We start from the raw sequence: 23,497 nt of genomic DNA, 5'->3' as shown, positions 1-23,497 counted from the left end.
ATTTCCACTTCTGAACTCTGAGCCTTAGTAGGATTCTTTCTTCATTTTTTTTCTGTTGAACTTTGTTTCTGTTGTAATCAAAATTCTTAGAATTGCTCTGTTATCGCCCATGTTAGGATTTGATTTGTAAGGCTAGACGCTTTGTTATAAATTGTTTAAAGTGTTTCTGAAGCATGCTACCTATTGGGATGTATTTAATTGTGTTTTTAAAAGGTTGGAAAATTTGGGAAAAGTCAAATTTTCAGGGGAGACTCTGCCGAATTTTCTACAGAAAGTCTCGATTCTTAGTAAGTGGGCTTGGCATCAGTAAGATGTCGGAAATACGACGGGATTCGTTTCAGGTTTCAAGGAATCTGAGGCGGGTCCTGTCAGCTGTTTCAACCAAAACTACTTTTTCCTTCCCCAGGCCTAACACATTCAAATTAAACCATATTGCTCCTTATGGGGTGCATGCCTTTACTATTTACTTGAGTTACAAAAAGTAAGACCAGCTTTCACCATCAATGATCCTATCCCAAATGAATGTTACCTCTACCCTCCTCCCACCAATGTACTCAAAACTAATTGATCAATTCTTGTATTGCCGCTCACTGAATGAAACATCAATATTTGGGACATGAAACTTGCAGGCATATTTTTTCGTAATTCAGCCCCTACATCAATGCTGCATAAACATCGTCTTCTTTTAATCAAATTCCAAAACTTTTTTGGCCATTCTCAGTTTGTCACTGTTGCTTCGATTCAGCTGCACCAAAATGGTTTCAACTGCATCCTCAACTTGTGATACTCGCAAGTGCACGAGCCGTTTGGTAGTATAGCATATGTAAGTGCGAGGTCGATCCCACGAGGATTGGTGATTGAATGATCGAATTTGTTTCCCCTACACAAAATAGAAATGAAAAAGGAAATAAATAAAACAAGAAAAAAAAGAAATAACTCAAGCAAATAAGTTCCCAAGTTCAATTAGATTAACGGATTGATTCTAGCTAAAGTATGATTAAGCCATGGTGTTTGGTCATAACCTTGTGTTCCTAATTCCCTAATTTGATCATTTGTTGTCTAACCTAAAACTAAGCATTAGGAACCCATTAAGCATAGAAGAACAATTTAAACAACCAAGCATGTATCTAATCCCTGTTGTCGAATGTCCATACATACTCTTCTTATTCATAGTTCAATTCGAATTAAAGCATGGTGTCTACTCTTAATTCAAACCAAGATAGCTAACATGCAAGCCTAAATGGTGATCAATCATTCAAACTAGCATATTAACTTATAAGCATAATGAATAAGAACAAAAACCATAATTGAAACTTGGAAACTAATAAAACTTGAATACTTAAGAAAGAATGTACATTACAAATAAAAGTAAAGTGGAACTAAGAAAAACTTAATCAGAATTTCAGAATTTCATTACAACAATTGAAAACTTAGAAAGAGAAACTAAGAGAATTTGAGGGAGAGAAGGGAAGGGAGCTCTAGAGAAGTGTTTGAGAGCTCCCCCCCTTGGGGTGTGTTTTGAAGCTTGAAGGCTTCTCTATTTATAGGGCTAAGAGGGAGGAACATCATGATGAACTCCCACACCATCCTTCATCTTTTGCTGCACCTCAAGCATCTTCACATGGGTTCAAAGGTGATCAGTTGTGGCTGCCTTTGCTGCCAACCCATGTGGTTGCCTTTTGGTTGCCAACCCATGTGGTTGCCTTTTGGTTGCTGAAAAACGAGTTTTCTGAACCAGTCTTGGTGTAGGAAGGCCAGAGGTTTCAAAACGTATCCAATGGTGCTCAAATTTGGATATGTTATACTAGACACCCATTGGAACAACTTCTATGAAGAAAGTATTCCCATAGGAGCAGTAGAAGTGTGCGTTTTGGGCCTTGCAAGTTGACAGCCGAACAGAGACTGGAATTGACTTCATTTCATTTCTTTGCTTTACATGCATGCACATGCTTTGTTTATAATAGCTCCAGCATGTACCAACTTGCTCCTTTAGAATTTCATAGCTGGAATGCCTCCCCACTTCACTCATTATGTTGGATCCAAAGTCAGTTGCAGCATGGGTGAGGTACATGGCTTAAAGGAGGAGACTAGGCTCAAAGCTGGCAGCTGCAAATCCTGCTGAGCAAGGTTGGGTGTTGGACGGGCTAAGGAATCCAGATATGTTCAATTGGGCTGAAATTTGGATATGTTGTAGTAGACACCCATTGGAACAAGTTTCATGAAGATCTTCACCTCATTCGAGCCCCATAGCATGCTGATCCAAGGCCAAGAAGTTGACCTACGAAATTGGGCTGGAAAGGGGTTGTAGCCAAAATGTGTTTGTCTTTAAGCTCATATTCCTCATATGCCAATCAGCCCTTAACATGCATGGATTGCATCATTTCCTATCCAAAGTCATCATTGTTACCTAAATGTCAATTAACTGAAAGATAAACACAAAAAGGATTAAAAGCACAAGTTTAACTCAAAAACATAATCAAATCATAAGCTAGAAGGGTACAAAATGATATACAATTATGAACCGATCAGTCACCAAGAACATTTTATAGGAAAAACAGAAAAGAAAACATTGGGAACACTAAACATTTAACCAAGATAAAAGAAGAAATTTATAATACCCAAATAGATCAAACTTACAAGCACACTATCCCTTCTTACTAAGACAGTGACATTAATTAGAGCATCTAATTGATAATATGAAGGCAATATAAAAACAATAGAATGATCTAGTGATTAATAAATCATAGCCTGTTTTTAATAAACAATAAGAAAGAGACAAAACCTATAAATTTCATGGATTCTATACAAAATCATATGGAAAGTTCAAATTTGTGGTTCTGCTTTGACAAATTGGTTGGAAGAATACAATTGAACAATCAAAGGTCAAGTCAGCTTTACGAAAAAAGAATTTGCCATATGCCATATGCAACTATTTGTAAAAATTTCCTCATAAAAAAAAAACTATTTGTAAAATTGAACAATTGAACGATCGAATAACATTTATCAGTCAAGTAGATAATACGATAAAATGCCATATGCAACAATTTGTAATAAACAGGCAAACAAGTTAATCGTGCGAAAGTGAAAAATGGTAAAGATGGAGCAGAAATTTCAAAGGAAGAGGCTCACCGACCAGGGGATGAAGATGACCGCTTGGCGCGCTTTATCTTTCGAAGCTGATGCTTCGTTGTTTCCATGAGAAGCTGTATTCTTTGGTACTCCAATCCTTAGCAAATTCCATCCTCTGCTTCTCCAACTCCACCATCTGCCTATGTTCCGTCTGCTCTACTCTCTCGTATATCTTCGCAAACCTCTCTATGGCCATAGATAATTCCACACAACCAACCTCCCTATCACGGTCTATCATCCTACTCCCACCCACACTCGACCTCGACGGCGACCCCTCGAACTCTTCGCTCTCCACCGCCGCCACCTCAGCTACCGCTGTAAACGCTGAGAAATCCAAGTTCTGACTCAACACCGGTTCATCTCCAAGTGCCGAAAAAAATACCGGCACTAGCGGTTTAACAGTGGCTGATCTCTTAGCTACCGGAAAAGTCCACTGCAGTGGCGGCGATGGAGGGCTCCGGCAAAGGAGCGGCGGGGTGGGCTTGGGGAATTTGGAGCCGATGAGGGAGTCGAGGAGAGAGAAGAAAGGCTAAGAGCTAGTGTAGGTGCCATTGGAGTCGGAAACCCTAGCCTTCTCAATCTTGTACTTCTTCTTGAGGGTGTCAACGCGGTTCTTACACTGGACATCCATACGGCGGGTCCTAGGGTTGTCGGCAGAGACGTGGCAGGCATTGAAGGAGTTGGCAACTTCTTCCCAGTGCTTCTAAAGGAGGTTGCCGTGGTTGAGGTTGAGGTGGTGCTCGCCCCAGGCCTCTATGAGCGTGAAGGTGCCGTCACCGATGATGGAGAACTGGCGATGGAGGGCTCCAGCAGTCCTCACGGACCGGGACCGATGTCGTGTTGGGGGGGGCCAGGGTTCCGTCACCGATGATGGAGAACTGGCGATGAAGTCCATGGGAGGTGAGGTGGTGGGTGTTGATTAGCTACTGTGTGCGTGTGGCGGTCGGTTTTGAAATGTGACGGTTGTATGCCGGCTGGGAAGAGGTGCATGCGTGTGCGTCTGTGCGTTTTGGGGTTTTTGGCTGAGTTTTGGAGAGTGAGAGAGAGAGAGAGAGAGAGAGAGAGAGAGAGAGAGAGAGAGAGAGAGAGAGAGAAGAGAGAGAGAGAGAGAGAGAGAGAGAGAGAGAGAGAGAGAGAGAGAGAGAGAGAGAGAGAGAGAGAGAGAGAGAGAGAGAGAGAGAGAAATAGTGAGTTTCAAATTGGACAAAGTTCTAGCGTACGATGATGAGAGTGCAGGACGAGTCAGAGACTTGACTTACTTAGTGCCTGCGACACGCCAGCCATTATGTTTCATTAGCTCGGCTCGGCTCGACTTCAACATTGGACAACAAAATGTAATACGTATAAATAAATGGGAAATTGGTGGCTTTGGCACCGAATGAGGAAACATTGGTAAAATAACAACTGTTTTTTAAACCTTATAAATCTAACATCTGTAAATACTCCTTATTGTCTATGTATCGCCTTCTGTTCACTTTGTTAACGCTCGGTACATACCGAGCCCGTCTGCTCAATAAAAATAGAACACATGGACCTTGCGTACCACTTGGCAGAAAATGACCAAACCATCCTCCACCTCGGCCTCGAAGCTACCTTGGGGAAATTCGAAAGGATACGAGTCAGCCCCATCAACGACAAGACCTCTCCTGACAAGAAGTTCGCCTCACCTCAAGAAGAGTGCCCATGTCCTCTCAGAAGCCACGTGTGAACCACCTAAGCCACAACCTGACCATATGGGACTACCGCTGCTTGACAGGCTACTCTGTTCACACCCGCCCCCTAGTGAAGACGCGTGAAGTCATCATGAGAAGAGGACATGGATGAAACACGACCATTCGCCACCAGGCAACTTGGTGTGACGCAAATGGCTTGATCAGTTCATAATTGTATATCATTTTGTACCCTTCTAGCTTATGATTTGGTTATGTTATTGAGTTAAACTTGTGCTTGTAATCCCTTTTCTGTTTTTCATTCAGTTCATTGGGCCTTAGATAGTAATGGTGGCTTTGGATAGGAAAAGATGCAAAATGGTGCAAAAACGAGCAGACTGAGTTAGCAATTTGTTTCGGCCTTAACTTCTTCCTCCCAACTTGTATTGGCCCAAATAATATGTGGTTGGAAAGATGTCACGACCCGATTCGAGAATAAAGAATACTCCCGAATCAGGATGCGTGAATTGAAAGGAATAAATAAAAGGACTGAAAAATTGATTAAAATACATTACCATTATATTTATATAAAAGAAAATATAATAGTCTTACAAGTTTACAATATATAAATAAAAATTTATCACTCTAAACTAATCCAACTTCTTTGGTTTCGGCTTTGTCTTGCCCGCTAATTGATCTGAAAAACAAAGTAGGTGAGGGATGAGCAAACCACCGCTCAGTGAGTAGATTATGTAATATGCCAGTCAAGCAATGTCATTTTACACACTCTAGAAAATATAATATAAATATACACAATCCAAATCATATCACATCGTTCCTTCAAATCTTGGTTATCCTTCACAAATTGTACCCAGTACGTGACCCCTATCGGCCTCACTGCCCTATGTCCCCGTCTGGTACACATTTTTCCTTCGGATCCCCTGTCACTGAAGTTCTCATGTTCCATGAATAACACATACTTCACAAAAACTCCAAATAATATATAATATTGCACAAATTAGACATGCTTGACTTGAAAATAGAGAGAGATTTGTAAATAGAATAAATAGATTATTATAAATAAACCCAATTCTAGACATGTATTTATAAAAAAACCCACACACTATTTAAACATAGAAACACACCCAAAATCAACCCCAAAATCAACAATTGTATATTTTTTGGTTGTGTTTATAAATGGGTTTTGAGTGTGTGTAATGATGGGTTTTGGGTGTGTTTATAAAGTGTTTTGGGTGTTGGGTTTTTTTATAATTTCAGCCCCCATTTTGGGTATTTTAGTGAAACCCCCTAGAATAAATCCATGATTTATCACAAAATAAGAACTTTTAGAACACATTACATAACCCACTCACCAAGATAAGTATGAAATATTGCAAGACAAACACACATGCTCTTCATCTTGTTTCTTTTTCTTCACTCTCTCTCTCTCTCTCTCTCTCTCTCTCTCTCTCACCACTTCATGGTAGAAATTTCTCTTAAAGGATTGGAATGAGTGATTGAAGTAAGGAAGCATGATATTTATAGGAGAAGCTATGCATGCACCCAAATAATATTTATATAAACAATATTTTAAATCACCAAAATATAAGATATAAAATTAAGGGAATAATGTGACTCATCCCCTTTGGCCAATGAAATCACAACACACACCACCAAAAGATAAGATAGAAAGATTAGGGAATAATGTGAGTCATCAAGTTAGAAGAGAGTGTTGATAAAATGAATGGGAAGAAGAGAATAAGAAGGAAGCTTAGGCTAGGTGACTCACCAACTTTAGACTAGGTGACTCACCTCCAATAGATGAACAACTCATCCCAACTTGGGATAAAAATCATATTTTTTGAAGAGAAAGAAAGAGGGAAATGGGGAAGAATGGGAGGATGATGGTTTGATTAAAACAAATTCTAAGTCTCTACACATGGATAACAAGAATGGTGTCATCTTTCAACTAAAAGGATAATCTCATACAAGACTCAAGATTTAATAACATATAAATCTTCACAATAAATATTTAAATAAGATAATTCATATCAATAAATAATTATTATATATACTTTTTTATAGGTTCTCACAAAAGAGGAGAATCTGAACTGCAAGATGGACTGCTAAAACGTATCAATTGATGAAGCCAAGCCCAATCCGTGGGCCCATCAAAATGCATACCATGCTCAAGATTGCAGCTGCCAGCTGTTGAGCCTTGTCACCTCCTTTAAGCCATGTGCCTCACCCCAGCTGTAACTGACTTTGGACCCAACATATTGAGTAAAGTAGGGAGGCATTCCAGCTATGAAAGTCTAAAGGAGCAAAAACAAGGCATTGTGGGAAACATGTTTGGATAAATCAAGAAGCACTTTCCAGGCTGCTGGTGGGATTAGTTGGTACATGCTAGAGCTATTAAAGAGAAAGAATGTGCATGCATGTGAAGAAAGCTTGAGGTGCAGCAGCAAAAGAAGTATGGGATGTAATTGATTCCAACCACACTAACTTAGACAAGATGAAGTGAGAGTTATGGATTGTATTAAAAGAGGAATGGTGGTGTTGGAATTCATCATGATGTTCCTCCCTCTTAGCCCTATAAATAGAGAAGTCTTTAAGCTTCAAAACAGCCCCATCAACCCCATACACTCAAGGTACACAGCCTGGGATTCACAACCCCCACACAATTCACCCCAGCCATCCTCCACACTTCCATCATTCCATCAACACATCCAGAAATCATCCTCAAAAATTCCCACAACCCCAAACACTCCAGCAATCAATCCAATACTCTAAACTGCCCCAAATCACCAAAACAGCTCCAGAAATCCTCTCTTCCATTTTCCTACGAATTTCCTCTTTCTCAGCCATCACCACTCACCCAAACTCATCCCAAATCACCTACTAGCTGTCATACATCATTCTAGATGTGGGGAAGCTCTTGGAGAAGCATTAGACGTGGAGAAGCACTTGAAGAAGTCTTGGACACCACAAGAACTTCAGAAAAAAGGTTTTTATACTCTTATTGCAATCCTTATGTTTTCTCATTTCTATCTAAGTTTCTTTTCCATTATGAGCAGCTAATTTCATAACTAGGGCTTCGATGTAACCTAACATGAATAGTCTGGGTTTATAAGTTTGAAGTTTGGAGTTTCAAGTTGGATTCATGATTCATGTTCTTATTCGTTATGCTTATAAGTTAATATGCTTGTTTGAATGATTGATCACCATTAGAACTTGTATGGTTTGAATTAAGAGTAGACACCATGCTTTAATTCGAATTGAACTATGAATAGGAAGAGTATGTATGGACATTCGACAACAGGGATTAGATACATGCTTGGTTGTTTAAATTGTTCTTCTATGTTTAATGGGTTCCTAATGCTTAATTTTAGGTTAGACAACAGATGATCAAATTAGGGAATTAAGAACACAAGGTTAGAACCAGACACCATGGCCTAATCATACTTTAGCTAGAATCAATCTTTGAATATGAATTAGACTTGTTGCTTGACTCCTTATAACCCAGAATTGAATTGTTATGGTGATTCGAATGCCCTAGTCTCCAAATCTGTTTTCCAGCTCTTAAAACCACTCTTTGTTACACTTACTTACTTTGCTTTTGTTTGCAATTTCATTTTGCTTCTTTTGTTCAACAATCACAACCACTCTTGCTTTAAATTCTGTTTTAGACATAACCTCCTACTTTCTTGAATTTGGTAATCTAAGTACATAACTAGTTTCAACTTCTCAGTCTTCGTGGGTACGAACTCGTACTTGTCTTGCTATACTACTAATTGACCCGTACAATTGCGAGTTAACATAATATTAACAACATGGCTCGGCTCCGAGCTGGGGTGACATGGAATTCACAAAGAAAGCCTTGTTCCTTATCCTTGCTCTTATCCCGAAATAAACTCGACACAACGAACCGATTCTCCTCAGCTTCTGGCCTAGGAAATTGCATAAAGTATTTGTATTTCATACGTTAGCCACAGGAATATTTGTGAGTTAACACACTTTTTCTTTTTCATTGTTCTCTCTTCTTCTTTTCTTCTCCTTCTAACAAACCCTAAATTGAGAAATTGAGAAAAAGAGATAGAGACTAAGAAGCGAAGAAAGGGAGTTGCTTCTATAAACATAGAATGCTACTTCTTCCATAATTCCACTACAATTGCCCCAAATTTTGAAATCCACAAGAATTCTATTTCTGGGTTTTAGTTATATGGGGTTGTCCAACATCACAAACTATAAAATTGATGTTGGTTCCACGTATTTCAAGATGGAAGATGATGAAATTGCCATTATTGCTTCAGGGACCACATGCAATCTAAGCATGAGTTGATACTATTCCTATCCTGAACCAAGATTGGACCAAAGGATATTAGTAATATGCAATCCATTGTTGTTTCAAATGAACATCGTATTGCCACTGTATTGCCTCCTTAGCACCTTTTTTTTTTAAGTCTGTATTTGAATGAAATTATAGTGGGATTATGTAATTTTTGTATTGCCATCATATAGCTCCCCTATTTAATTCTTCTTCTTCTTCTTCTTTTAATTTAATTGTTGATTTAGTTTCTTTCAAATTTTGGAATTTAGGGCAATGATTTAGGTAGTTGAATTGGACATGAAAAAGACGCATTAATTAGAACCAATTATGTCTGGTTTATTGCCCTTGTATTAGGATCGTATTGCCCCCTTAGTGCTCCTATATTGATATTGTATTGCTCTTTTTTTCAAGTCTGTTTGGGAATGAAATTAGAATATAGTTTTTGTATTGCCTTCGTATTACTATCGTATTGCTACGGTATTGCTCCTATATTGCTATGATATTTCCTTTTTTAAACTCTGTGTGGGAATGAAATTATAATGCAGTTTTTGTATTGCCTTGTATTGTCATCGTATTGCTTTTTTATAGAACCCAATTTCCAGGTTTTTTGCCTTTATGGTTTTTGGCCTTCTTGCAATTTCCATGTGAAGTTGTCTTATTGCTTTTGTATAGCCGTCTTATTGTCTCTGTATTGTGACCTTATTGCCTCTCTAGCATTTTTTTTCAAGTCTGTGTTGGATTGAAATTATTGTGGATTATGGAGTTTTTGTATTGCTTTCATATAGCTCCTCTATTGCTCCTATATTAAGTCACCACCACCTTTTTTTTCAAGTCTCTTCAAAATAAAATAAAAATCTTAGGAAGTTGCGAATAAGGACAATTTTGTTGGAATACAATAGCATTAATTGGTAGCTAAAAAGACAATTTGTTGCTTAATATTGTAAATACACATATAGTGGCACTAAATGAGGACTACAAAAGCACTAATGCGCCATTATGGTATGAGAGTCCTCCTTTTAGCCCAATATTGCAGCCTATAAAGAAAGGATTGTCTTATATTCAAAATTTTCAAAGACAAATCAAATGTACATGCTTGTAATTCTCTGAAAAGAATCAATAATCTACACAACTTTGAACATTTTTTTGTTGTTGAGAAATTCTATGATTGCATTCATAATTTAGTCAAAAAAGCCACTAGCCACAAAGGGCCAATACAAACTAGCTAAAAAAGTGCCCTTACAATAACGGAGCGGTCTAACATCAAAATTAAGACAATCGGGTGCGCCTCCACTAACGATCACGCAAGATCGAAGAAACTCTAGCATAGGCATCCCAACTAATATTGCAAACTTAGAATAATAAAAAATATATATAAAGCTTGAAAAAACCAAGCCATAACAATACAAATAAAACTCTCACAAAGGAGAGATGAAAAGCTCTCATAAATGAAAGGTGAAAAGCTCTCACAAAAGGAGAGGTGAAAACTACACAAAGAACCCAAAGAGTCTTTGCAACTTTTTCCAAACATAAAGAAACCACAAAAAGGATGGTGGTGGAGATCCGACGCTGAAATGCAGGTGGAGATCTAACGCCAAGACGCAGCCGCCTGTGATGATTGGATGAAAATCATAACACAACGAAGATAAATAGGGAAAACCATTTGTCTCTGAAAATGGGGGAAGAGGTGAAGGGAGGAAGGGAAGAAGTGATGGAAGGAAGGAAGAGAAGAGTGAAGGAAGGAAGAGAAGATGGGAGAGATGAAAAGATCTCACAAAGGAGAGGTGAAAAGCTCTAACAAAAGGAGAGGTGAAAACTACATAGAGAACAGAGTCTTTGCAACTTATTCCAAACATAAAGAAACCGCAAAAAGGATGGTGGTGGAGATCCGACGCCGAAATGCAGGTGGAGATCTGACGCCAAGACGCAGCCGCCTGTGATGATTGGATGAAAATCAAAACACAACGAAGACAAATAGGGAAAACCATTTGTCTCTGAAAATGGGGGAAGAGGTGAAGGGAGGAAGGGAAGAAGTGAAGGAAGGAAGAGAAGAGGTGAAGGAAGGAAGAGAAGAGGGGAGAGGGGAAGAAGAACAATGGCTTCCTCCCCCCCTCAAAGTGAAAACGGCTATAGGAGTGTTTTATGGGAGAAAGGGGGCTAGACACAACTTTCGGCATTAAGAAGAATATTTGACATACTCAAGAATTTTTTTGGCTATAGTAGGTTTGTAATGCAGATGTTCTTCTCCAAGCAAAAGTGCACTCAGAATGGCCTCACACAAACTGAAAATGCACAGTCAAATTCTCTTGTATCTGTGTATCATACGTCCTCCAATTCTCTTGTATGTGCGACTCGTGGTTTGGTTGGCAAGGAAGGACCATGTCCAGGATTTTCATTCCATCAAAGACCATATTCCCACCAAAATCACGACTCCTGCAGCACCTCCTTGTAACACCCCTGACCCAATTTAATCGTTTTATTCAATTTATGTAACAACAGACGAAGTTGTCTGCACCAATCAAAGGATGATGACCGAACTGGGAGGACTGCTCCTCTACCTAGCCATCGTGATTCATTTGCCAAGCCACGAGCAGTCAAACATGTAGTTGATTCGGCGTCTTTTGACTTCTATGGAAGTGAGGATGGCGGCAGCTAAGAAGGTCAGAAAGTCATCTACTCAAGCGAAGGGTTCTTCGGAAATGCGAATAGCTGGTCCAAAGGTTGATAAGTTCAACTCCGCAGAGGATGCATGTGTGTCTAATTTGCTGTAGGAGCAAAAATAAGGCCCAAGTAACAAGCCACTTCCCATGAACCCTAAATCTAAGGAAGTGGAGGGAATCAAATAACATGATATCCACTACCATGGAATATGGAGATAAATATGAGATATGGGACTTGGAGTCTAAGGGTTCAGTGCCTATGAAAGGCCAATTAATTTCCCATCATAAGGGGAGAGAGGTATGAGATTATTTTGACTATATGCAATATTCCTGAACGAACACTAACTTGCACGTTGGAGTGTTTTCTTGTAGATACTCCCCTCTCATTGGTGGCAATCGAAATGATGTCTAGCTTCTCAACATGGAAATCAAATTACTCGTTGGAGGACTCGAAATTTTCCACTACAACAGTTGGCACCGTTTGTGGGAACCATACAAAAAGTCATGATGAGAAGCCATGGATACATTTGTGCTTTGGAAGCTACAATGGGGGCATGAATTAAAACCCCCAATCAAAGAAGAATTTCTAACTCTATCTCTTGTAATTTAATGATCGATGAAAATGTTCCATTCTATGATTGCACTACGTCGTACACAATTCAGAAAGTTTTATGTGGGCGTTGTTAACGTTGCTTATTGCATTATGTGGCAAACAAATTGAATATATTTGCGGTATGGGGTTGAGTGCTTAAAACCTTGATATTTTCCTCTATGTCGTCTGACCAAAGAGCAAAAGGGCATATATACCATGTTTATTTTGGGGCTGCCCTTCAGTTCGATTATCTATTTTATTATTCATGCCAATCCATCTATTATGTAGAACATATTGGGGGCACTGATGTTTCTTGTGCCTATTATGGGGTTGTCACATGGATTTCTCTGATTTTCCCTCTATTGCTGCTAGGGATAGTACACAAACGAAGCATTCAAATTTTCAAAAACAATTCCACGAGCACAAGTTTGAAATTCTAACACATATGATTTTTATTACTTTTGGTTTCAAGTAAGAAGTTTGATTATTCTTATGGTAACAAATGGTTCTTTGACATACTGATGGGTTTCTCAATGTCATAGCCTTTATTATGAAGAAAAATCAAGATCCTTTTGCAAAGACGCAAAGAGACATTGGCACCGTCCCAACAGAACTCGCGTTTGCCCACAATCGTCTAGGACCAAATCGGTATCAAATGGGATATGCAATGACATGTCCACGGAAAATGATGCAAACTAAATATTAACAAGGAAGAGAAGGAAGATGCCCAAAGAAAAGAAAAGGCAAAAGGCGAAGAACAGCAGGGCACAAACTGCATTTCTTGAAAACAATGAGCTGGAACAGACAAATTTATACTTGGATGGACTATACAGATAAGAACTATCTCATAATTCATTTTGATTAGTGTAGAATTAAATGCGAAACTTAATTTCTTCCTGATAAATAAGGAAAGAGGACATTGAGCCACTACATTTATAGGTGCATCACCACTGGATGTCCATTTAACAAATGCATATTGCATTAGACGTAAGAGCATCATGAATTTTATTGCCTAACACTACATTGATGTACATGTGAGAATTGTTTGTAAAGCTTGTGTGAATAACAGACTTATATGCCTTGTATCACAAGTTGCATTGGATTTGCTAAGTAATCCATGTAATCGCATTAGGAGATATGCCCTTGCCATACACTAATAAGCCACACAAGTATATGCTTATGATGGCACACGGTGGGTGTGGGCTGGGGGCCTCTATGCCTTCGTAGAAATGTCAATATTTGAAATCGCACACCTGTCATATCTTTCTTGCTTATGAGAACAGTATGTTCGTATTTGGAATTTGTCAAGTATCGTGACCTCTGAAATCCTTACTTGTACATGATGATTTTGTATGCTTACACTCATTGATTGATTGAATGCTCAGAAGAGGAGTTTTTCAAAGATAATGTTTTGCTAAAAAAGTTCTTCAATAAGAAACGTTTTAATCGCTAGCAAAGAATTATCTAGAAAACAAACAATGCAAAAATTTATCAAGACCAGACGAAGATGCTAGCGCAATGCCTTGAACTAAAAATAGAACAGGGCTATATTGCTTTGTCCATTTCCCTTTGGGCCTAAATCTTGCCACCGCCAGAATTCAACGGCTTGTGTTTCAGGCATAAGGATCATGGCTGCCTCAGTAATCCACGTATATGCAGGTCCAACTTTTCCTTTGTACTACTAATACCCCAGTGATTATTGCATATGAATTGCATGCATGAGACATAAAGCATAATGATTCTAGTCTCTTATGACCCATGAGTCTATGGTACACCCGATATGATTTTACAAAGGCTAATTTTTGTTTGGTGAAACCATGGCCACAAAGGTGTGTAAGTAGAAAATTCAAAGGTATTTTTCTTTAATCTTCCTGCAGGTGGGAGTTGAGAAACATTTATATATGGCTCTATGCATGAATTTTAATATGGTCATATGTGCATTAACTAGATGCTACTAAGCGTCTATATTGATCCATCCATTGACAAAGCTTTAGAATGCATATGAATTGAAACTGATTTTTGTTGATGAAATTAACATTATTATCATGTGGTTAGAATTTGGAAGCCTATTAACCTCTTGACTACATTTGCGTGGTGGGGGCAACTACTACACCACTTAAGATAAGCCATAAACCTATCTCTATATGGTGGCGATTTATGAAGCCCAACTAATGACAAAATCAACATAAATAAAGTCTAAATGAGAGCCACAATGTGTAGTTAGTAAACACATGCACTCTAAACCAATGGGGGGCATGCCAATACTTAACTCATGCTTGCAACTGAAAGTCAAATTCAAGTGGTCAAAGACCATGATTGTGAATGAAATTCAAATTCATGTGGTTGAGACCATGTTTGTGACTAAAGGCCAAATTCGTGTCGAAGACAAAACTTGGTGGAAGACCATACTTAAGGCTAAAGGCCATATTTTTGGTCGTAAGCCAGACTCAAAATCATGGTCGAAGACCAAACTCTTGGCCAAAGGCCAAATCCAAAGATGATCAACCTTAAGGTTGAGAACCGTACTCATTGCCGAAGGCCACCATATCCATGAAATTTCACATGCTCATGATCGAAGTGTTCTTCCCACAAAGAATATTTTCTCTCTCTACACCCTAGACACGTGTCTAGAGAGAAAAGAAAAAAAAGAAAAAAAAGGGCATTTGTGGGAGCAAAAATTAAGACCCAAGTAACAAGCCACTTCCCATGAACCCTAAATCTGAGGAAGTGAGGGGAATCAAATAACATGATATCCACTACCATAGAATATGGAGATAAATATGAGATATGGGACATAGAGTCTAAGGGTTCAGTTCCTATAAAAGGCCAATTAATTTCCCAGCATAAGGGGAGAGAGGTATGAGATTATTCTGACTATACGCAATATTGCTGAACGAACACTGACTTGAGCGTCGGAGTGTTTTCTTGCAGATACTCTCCTTTCATTGGTGGCAATCGAAATGATGTCCAACTTCTCAAAATGGAAATCAAATTTCTTGTTGGAGGACCCGAAATTTTCCATTCCAACATCTGCTCAAGACGAACTTCCTGTTAAGCCCATCTGCTTGCATCAAGCTGGTTGATCACATCCATCAAGCTGGTGATGTTGGCACCTTCTCAAGTCTTTTCTTACAGAAGCAAAAGGAAGTGGTTGTTCATTTGCTTAAAAAATGAGTAGATTTTACTGTTGAGATCATTCGAAACTCGTCTGTTGTTGCCCCCTCTTCTGCGTAGCTCATTAAGTTGGAGAAGAAGAATGTTGACTTAACTGGCAAGCTCTCGATCGAGCAGATCCGTCACGAAACAAAGAAGTCTGAAATGAAGGAGATGATGTCTATGCTGAAGAGTTCCCTTGCTAAAAAGATAGTGAACTCAACTCTTCTGTTGCCGCCCTGTATAGTTGAAAAGAGGCCTACTTCCATCTTGAAAGCAAGAATGCTGACATATCCAAGAGTTATGACAAACTTTTGGCCAAGTTTGAAGCCTGCCACAAGGTTGCTAAACGATCTAAGTATGAGGCTGTCGTCGACGCATACAAGTTCGGCTACTTGGACTACTAGAGTAGGGTCGTTCCTTGTCATCCCATTAAAGATGAAGATGTTGGGATGTTCTGCCCTGACATGCCTCATGCTTATATTGTGCTGATCAGTGTTGTGGATATGAAGGCAGCTGAAGATCAGGTGGCTAACGAGGCTATAGCTGAGGAGGAGGATGCTAAGGAGGGCCCAGTTGATGAGGTGGCGGCAGACTTGGCTAAGCAGGCTGCTGAGCAGATGGCTGCATCTAATGAGCTGGTAGCTAAGCTAGGCGGAGCCATGGAGGGCGCAGTTGATTAGACGGAAGCTGAGGAGGTCGTTGACTAGTAGATGCAGACTCCTTTAAGCTTTGTAATCTGCTTTTCTGTTTGCAATAATTGGTCTTGTTTGACCATTTTTCTTTTGTTGAACTCTGACCAGTTGGTTGCTTTGCTATGGAAATTGTAGTTATTTAAACCAAAATTTTGTTGAGTCTTGTAAACTGCTTGAGTGACCTGCTGGTGCCTTGGTTGTCCATCTCCCTTAAGATGCTTGAATGTTTACCCACCGCTTACTTAAAGGGTGCTCTTATGCTTTTCCCTTAGGATGCTTCGAGTGTGGCTTGCATCTCTCTTAGGACATTTTGGCAATAGTCCTATGTCTCCCTTAAGACGTTTTGGACGGTTCTTTACGTCTCCTTTAGGACGTTTTGGCAGATGTCTTACGTCTCCCTTAAGACATTTTGGCAGATTGCCTACGTCTCCCTTAGGATGTTTTTGCGGGTTGTCCTACGTCTCCCTTAGGATGTTTTGGATGGTTGCCTACGTCTCCCTTAGGATGTTTTGGCAAGTTGTCCTACGTCTCCCTTAGGGCGTTTTGGGAGATTCTCTACGTCAACGTCTCCCTTATGATGTTTTGGATGGTTGCCTACGTCTCCCTTAGGATGTTTTGGCGAGTTGTCCTACGTCTCCCTTAGGACGTTTTGTACGATTGCCTACGTCTCCCTTAGGACATTTTGGCGGACTATCTACGTCTCCCTTAGGACTTTTTGACAGGTTGTCCTACGTCTCCCTTAGGACATTTTGGATGTCTTCCTGCATCTCCCTTATGTCTTCTTGTAGAAACTGTATATTCAATAAATAATATTTGAGATATTACAACTTATATTTATACACAAACTATAAGATATCTTCCTAGTGGTTACAATGAAATTGAAAACCCATTATATCCTAATAAAGGCTAATAACAACATAATAGCTAAAACACTAATGTATTGTCATTAAAGACCCTTAACTATGGTAACTCCCATAACCCCTTAACACTCCCTCGCAAACTTGACTCCAGAGAGGTGACAAGTTTGGAAATAAGACGTGAAAACCGGTCAACTGCTAATCCTTTGGTGAAAACATCGGCAAGCTGAAACGTGGATGGAATAAATTGAACCTTGTGACTGCCAGAAGCAACTCGTTCACGGACAAAATGATAATTGATCGGTTCATAATTGTATATTATTTCTTACCCTTCTAGCTTATGATTTGGTTATGTTTTTAAGTTAAACTTGTGCTTTTAATCCTTTTTGTGTTTATCTTTCAGTTAATTGAGCTTTAGGTAACAATGATGGCTTTGGAGAACATAATTCATGCAATTCAAGCATGTTAAGGCCTAATTTGGATGAATTGATGAAGAGCTTAAAGACAAATTCATTATGGCTACAGCCCCCTGCCAGTCCAGTTCCGTAGGTCATATTGCAAGCTTTGTTTCAGCAACCTACATAGCTCGGATGAGGCCACATTCTTCATGAAAGTTGCTCCAATTGGTGTGTACTATAACATATCCAAAATTCAGCCCCATTGGATAAATCTGGAGTCCGTTACCTAGCAAACACAGAACCATGCTCAGGATGGATCTTATCAGCGCGGAAAATGAGTTAGCAATTTGTTTCGGCCTTAACTTCTTCCTCCGACCTTGGATTGGCCCAAATAACATATGCCTGGAAAGAAGACATTCTGAACTTCAATTTAGAGTGCTTAAAGTCCTAATTTGATTAAGAGAAGCCCAAGTTGTAAGCCCTTGAAGTTGCTGGTCATGCTGACCTCAGCATGTGCTGGTTGGATGCTTGGTCATGGTGAGCTAGGTATGAGCTATCATTTCTGGTTGGATGCTTGGTCATGGTGAGCTAGGTATGAGCTATCATTTCTGGTTGGAAGCTTGGTCATGGTGACATGAAGATGAGCTAGGGCTGCTGGTGGGATTTAGTGGTGAAGTGCATCAACCAATTCAAGATTTTCTAATACAAGTGCATCACCCATTTCAGATTTTCTAATACAAGTGCATTGTTGCGTAGATTTAGCTCCACCAAAATGGATTAAGCTGCATCCTCAACTTGTGATACTCGCAAGTGCACGAACCGTTGGTAGTATAGCATATGTAAGTGCGAGGTCGATTCCACAGGGATTGGTGATTGAATGATCCAATTTAGTTTCCCTACACAAAATAGAAACAAAAACAAAGAACATAAAACAAGGAAGAAGGAAATAAGTAACTCAAGCAAATAAGTTCCCAAGTTCAATTTAGATTAATGGATTGATTCTAGCTAAAGTATGATTAAGCCATGGTGTGTGGTCATAACCTTGTGTTCCTAATTCCCTAATTTGATCATTTGTTGTCTAACCTAAAATTAAGCATTAGGAACCCATTAAGCATAGAAGAACATTTTAAACAACCAAGTATGTATCTAATCCCTGTTGTCGAATGTCCATACATACTCTTCCTATTCATAGTTCAATTCGAATTAAAGCATGGTGTATACTCTTAATTCAAACCAAGATAGCTAACATGCAAGCCTAAATGGTGATCAATCATTCAAACTAGCATATTAACTTATAAGCATAATGAATAAGAACAAAAACCATAATTGAAACTTGGAAACTAATTCAACTTGAAAACTTAAGAAAAGAATTTACATAACAAAGAAAAATAAATTACAACTAAGAAAACATTAAGGAAACTAAGAGAACTTTGAGGAAGAAAGGAAGTGTTTGAGAACTTTGGAGAATTTTGGAAGAACATGTGTTTGAGAGCTTTGAGGATTTTGGAAGGGAATGTGTTTAAGACATGGGGAATTTGGAAGAGAGTGTTTGAGAACTTGGAGGATTTGGAGAAGAAAGTAGAGAGGTGTTTTGAGAGCTTTGTGGATTTTGGAAGAGAGTGTTTAGGAACTTTGAGAATTTGGAAGAGAGTGGTTGAGAACTTGGAGAGTGTTTGAGAATATGTAGGCTTTTTGGAGAAGAAAGGAAAGTGGTGTTTGGGAACTTTGTGGATTTTGGAAACTTGGAAAATTTGAGAACGTAGAGACGGGAGGAGAAAGTGTTTGAGAAGTTTGGAGAATGTTTATGAACTTGGAGAATTTGAGAACTTAGGGAAGGGAGAGAAGGGTGTTTGAGAAGTTTAGAGAATTTGATGAAGGAATGGGAGAAGTGTTTGGGAAGTGTTTGAAGATTTAGTAAAAGGATCATATTACAACAATTGAGAACTACAAAGGGAAATTAAGAGAATTTGAGGGAGATAAGGGAAGGGAGCTCTAGAGAAGTGCTTGAGAGCTCCCCCCCCTTGGGGTGTTATTACAAGCTTAGAGAACTTCCCTATTTATAGGCCTAGGGGAAGTGAAAATCAGAATTCAATAAGACTAATGCATACAACACTTGAATTATAAAATCTGAAATGGTTGATGCACTTGTATTAGAAAATCTTGAATTGGTTGATGCACTTCACCACTAAATCCCACCAGCAGCCCTAGCTCATCTTCATGTCACCATGACCAAGCTTCCAACCAGAAATGATAGCTCATACCTAGCTCACCATGACCAAGCATCCAACCAGCACATGCTGAGGTCAGCATGACCAGCAACTTCAAGGGCTTACAACTTGGGCTTCTCTTAATCAAATTAGGACTTTAAGCACTCTAAATTGAAGTTCAGAATGTCTTCTTTCCAGGCATATGTTATTTGGGCCAATCCAAGGTCGGAGGAAGAAGTTAAGGCCGAAACAAATTGCTAACTCATTTTCCGCGCTGATAAGATCCATCCTGAGCATGGTTCTGTGTTTGCTAGGTAACGGACTCCAGATTTATCCAATGGGGCTGAATTTTGGATATGTTATAGTACACACCAATTGGAGCAACTTTCATGAAGAATGTGGCCTCATCCGAGCTATGTAGGTTGCTGAAACAAAGCTTGCAATATGACCTACGGAACTGGACTGGCAGGGGGCTGTAGCCATAATGAATTTGTCTTTAAGCTCTTCATCAATTCATCCAAATTAGGCCTTAACATGCTTGAATTGCATGAATTATGTTCTCCAAAGCCATCATTGTTACCTAAAGCTCAATTAACTGAAAGATAAACACAAAAAGGATTAAAAGCACAAGTTTAACTCAAAAACATAACCAAATCATAAGCTAGAAGGGTAAGAAATAATATACAATTATGAACCGATCAAATACCCCCAAACCTAGATTTTGCTAGTCCTCGAGCAAAACAACACAAAACAAAGTTAAAAACAAAACTAGAAGTTAACTAAACCACTTTCGTAGGTAACTCGATTGCATTTAGCATATGCAACAAGCCTTTAAACCTCTAGGCATCCCTAGTAGGAGGAGTTGTGTCTCCTGAGGGTTTAACAGATACGATACCCACAAACGTTTTACTGACTCTGTAAAACAAAGTAATTAGAAAACTTAAAGATTGTTAGTCCTTAAGCAAAACCAAAAACAAAAACAAACACAAAAACACAAAGAACTTAAAACAATTTTTCCGAACATTTTCTGAAGAGAAATGACTCATGCACATGACTTAAACGTTTTAACAATAAAAGCTCAATTTTTAGACATTATTTACAAAGCGGCAAAGTTCTAAACACAATTGCTCAAAGTGTAGTAGTGTGATAGCCAAATGCAACAAATTCCCCAATCTTAGTTTTCACACAATTTCAAAAATCATACAAAGCATAAGTTCAACTTCAAATCTCACCAAAGTTGTCCTCTCACAAATGAATCACTCAGAAGAGGGCTATAATGCACACTCAGTTATAAACATGAGAATAGAGTTAAACCATAAGGGACTTAACTCGCAATAGAAATATGAAGAACTTGCATTAATATGATCTCAAGAAGGATGTCAAACACTTAAAAGTAGAAAAATGAATGCAATTCAACCACATGACATTTAAGATCAATTTAGGTCTTTAACATGGGTTGTAATGGGGCCAAGGGTGTAAGGTGAGTAAGAAATGAAGGATATGGATAATACAAAGTCCAAGGAACTCGCAATGCAAGAGCATAAAATAATTGTTTACAAGACTTCGAATCATCACGATTAGATTTTTTTCTTTTACCTGATCAAAACTCCTTATACCCTTCATTTACATTGATTCACTCCTTTCCTGAACAACCACCAATTTATTTTGAAGGCCCAAAAATGAAATTTCATTCAACCACCACTTAATCACAACTTTTCTCTTTTCTTTCACCAATTGTGTGATTTTTTTTTTTCTTCGAAATTCCCAAACTTAGTATGAAAAACACATCCCAATTAAAGCTCATGAGTTCTTTAGAAAGGTAAATATTTGTTTTTCAGGCTAAGGCGAGGAAATATAATTGGTTAAATGAAAGAAAAGGTTTACATGTAGGCTCAAAATGGTTAACAATGGAAAATCATGCTTAAGCATGCATAAGGTTAGCTTGAAAGGCACAAACGATCCAAAGAGGGCCTTAATATCACTTCTTAAATGTCGTGAAGTCAAATTGCATAAGAATGAATGGCTTTTAAGTGTTCAACCAAATCAATAAATAATGAGATCAAACAACAACTTTGATGACAAGAAAATAAGAGTATGTATATAACACTCATGAATTGAAGTACAAGGCTCAAAAGCTCACTTTATATGGTTATATAAGTCTAATTTGTGCTTGATACAATTCTTTGGGTCATGAAAATCCTTTAATTGGAAAATTATGAAACAAATGGCAAGTGTAAAGAAGGTTTCAAACATATCATGCTAGAACAATGCCAAATTTTTTTTTATTTTTTAATAAAGAAAAAAAAACACTAAAATAAAATGAAATCCAATTTTTATTTAAGTCATGCAAACATTTATCACTATCTCATCATAAGTGTTCGGAAAGTGACTCAAAACAAAAACAAAACAAAACAATACTTAAAATAAAAACAAGCAAAAAAATAAATAATTTTTTTTTTTTCAATTATTATTTTTTTTTAATTTTAAGAAAAACCAAATTTACTTGCTAAACTCCAATACCCCCAAACCTAGAAATGAACATTGTCCTCAATGTTTAAAAATTAGCCACAACCAATGTCATAACAACAAATGAAGGGTATTAAAGCAAATAAAAATCACAAAACATACAAAAATAAAATAAAACAATTACAAAATAAAAATTACAAAACAAACAATCAAATAAAATAAAATAAAATAAATAAATAAAAAAACACGAAACAGTAAAACACTCAAAACAGTAAGCCCTAACAGATAATCTTACACAAACTGAAACCCAAACAATTGAAAGCCCAACCCAAAATGAAATTAACCCAACAACGGTAAAACCCGACCCAACATGAAATCTGAAGCCCACACGTTTAAATTTAATTTTTTTCTTAAAAAGATAAAATGTGAATTATGAGCGCAAAGCGGGATTTCTAAAAAGAGGGAATGTGGTCCCTGATGTCGTTTCATGGATAGTCACGGGCAGAAAGCAGGAGCCACGTGTCGACGCATAGAGGCGCCGCAGATCCACAAGCGAAAATTACGGGCTCATGGAAAGGCGCGACAACTTTGCTGAACGCGTCCGTTCAGACAAAGCAAGTCGTGACAAATGTGTTGGAAACGGTTGGAAAGTGAGAAGGTTGTGGGACTCGAGGAACGCTGGATATTCAGAAAACGCTTAGACGCTGCAACGGCTAGGGTTTGTTTGTCAAAGACTACATCTATAAGAAGGAAAAAGAAGGGAAAAAAACAAAAAACAAAAAACACACAAACTCAGAAACACAAAAGAGAAAAGAAGCAAGAAAAAGAAAAAAAAAGTGAGAAATCAAATGGCTTCTTCCTACCCCTTTTCGTTAGATCTCAACCTAGCTCCACCGACTCAGACACGAGGCCAAGCAGTAGCACCAGTATTTGCCTCTGCACGGGGGCCTGTGACTGTCAATGACTCAATACTCCTGGACAACGATGTTGCCATTGGAGTTTGCAGAAATTTAGTGACTCCCAAAGATATACGTGTGTTCGGGACAAGGGATGACAACCGGGTCACGAGTGATGCCCTGGCACTGAGCGTGCAGAGTACAGCATGTGTCGCAAGTTTGGGTCATCGCCTACTTGCGAAGTCCCATGAGGTAGAGGTGCTTAAAGCTCAGTTGGCGGCGGAGCGAAGTATGGTTGAAGATTGTCAAAGTGCTATAAAGAGCTTTAAAAGGGAGAGATCAAGAATAGTGGAGGTGAATCGACACCAGCTAGAAGTATTGCGGGACGAGAATAAAAACCTATCAAAGATGGTAGAGTTGTATTCTCGCGACATGCGAAAGCAGCTGGAGGACCTAGACCGACCGGGT

General features: G+C 38.6%; 1 pseudogene; it reads right to left on the bottom strand.

The window, feature by feature from the left end:
• Positions 1–3,125: 3,125 nt before the first annotated feature.
• On the bottom strand, positions 3,126–4,024 carry LOC148295631 (trihelix transcription factor ENAP2-like; annotated as a pseudogene).
• Between the last annotated feature and the right edge of the window lie 19,473 nt (positions 4,025–23,497).

This window comes from Prunus avium, chromosome 3 (genome assembly GCF_965620075.1).
Source record: "Prunus avium chromosome 3, drPruAviu1.hap1.1, whole genome shotgun sequence".
Classification (NCBI taxonomy): Eukaryota; Viridiplantae; Streptophyta; class Magnoliopsida; order Rosales; family Rosaceae; genus Prunus; species Prunus avium.
The sequence above is the reverse complement of the archived record's forward strand: the minus strand, read 5'-3'. Positions and strand labels throughout refer to the sequence as shown.